The sequence below is a fragment of the Geosmithia morbida genome (genome assembly GCF_012550715.1).
Source record: "Geosmithia morbida isolate 1262 chromosome Unknown scaffold_4, whole genome shotgun sequence".
NCBI classification, from domain to species: Eukaryota; Fungi; Ascomycota; class Sordariomycetes; order Hypocreales; family Bionectriaceae; genus Geosmithia; species Geosmithia morbida.
The window spans coordinates 1,506,938-1,508,497 of NW_023336191.1; positions in this window are offsets into that span (position 1 = coordinate 1,506,938).

The window sequence follows — 1,560 nt, forward strand, 5'->3', positions numbered from 1 at the left end:
GAGAAGAAGAAGAGAGAGGAGAGAGAGAGAGAGAAGAGGACGGAAAAGGACAAGAAAAAGAGCAATCGAGACTTGGGATGATTTTTCTTTCCCCTCTACACGTGCGCACTCCAGCCACAGATGGCAATGTCTACTTGACTAGCGTTGGATCTCGGGCCTTTTCTTCTTCTCTTCTTCTTCTTTCCTCTCTTCGTTCTCTCTCCTCGCCTCCACCAAGGACGGCATTACACATGCTCGTATACGGAGTATTCCGCGTCGTGATTCAGAAGAAAGAAGAAGGCCCACGAGGACAGTTTGACCGCGATATACTACGCTTCGGGAAATAAGATGACATGATCGGAGAAACTTTATTGGCCCTCACGAATCCAGACAGCAACGTTGGAAGAGGCTGGGCCTTGAGGGCAAAGAGCAGCGTCGTCAGAGCTGAGTCCACATGCCATGTTCAATCTGAGGAATGCAGGCACATGGACCGGCCCACCCCCCCCCTCAAGACCTTTTACTTACCCTGCAGGCTTGCATCCAACATCTCATCTACAAGTTCCACGACTTGGGGGGGGAGGGAGAAACGAATGTCGACATCCCAAGAAACGTCCTTTTGCTTTCCCTTTCTTCTCTCTCTTTCTCTCTCTTTCCCTATTCCCCTCTGTATCATACACTTGTACTTGACCCTCGCAACCGCTGGAAAGAATCAAAAGCAGGGAGGGTAAGGCAAGTTACATGCATCCTCACCCGTAGGCTATCACAGCCGTAGGCTATCACAGCCAAGAGCCAACCCCCCCCCCTCCCCCCCTTCTCCCCTATCAGATTATTATTGGTACCTTGCAGGGAAATATGAAACACGCCTTATTATGTCGTGATATGCTATTCTGTAAAGTTGATTGGATGCCCTTTTCTTTTCTTTTATTTGTTCTTTTTTTTCCCCCTCTTCTCTTCTCTTTTTTTCTTTTTCTTCTTCTCTCTCTCTCTCTCCCCCTCTCCCTCTCTAGGTATCATCTCTCATTCATCTGGCGGCCGACTCTCTACATGTAACAGTACTCCCACAAGTCACTCTCATAATAATACATCACTCTTACCAGAAGACATCCTACGAGCACGAGTAATGAATAGTACGGCGTAGCACATTTACCGTGATGGTACTTTCGATACAACAAAGATTCATGCTGCACGCCAATGTACACCCATGACCTGAAGCAGGGTCTGTACTGCACGTCGTATAACCTCATCTCTCCAACCTTTTTCTATTGATTTATATCTCTTATTTTATTCGATACATACCATTGTGACTGTCATATGGGGATTTCATACTAATATACGACTATGTAATACTACTGCTCGTAGGCACACAGTCAAGATACTCTCTGTACGCGTACATTACAACGACAGAAATTCCACCCGCAAAAGAAAACATGCAACTCATCAATACTCCCACGCTCACACTCCGGGAGTCCCTGACCACACATACGCCCCTGACTCATCCTCCCCCACCTTTGCTCTCCTAGTCCCTACGCCACGTCGTCCTAGGCCCGGGCGGGGGGGGGGGGGGGGGGGGGGGGGGTGGTC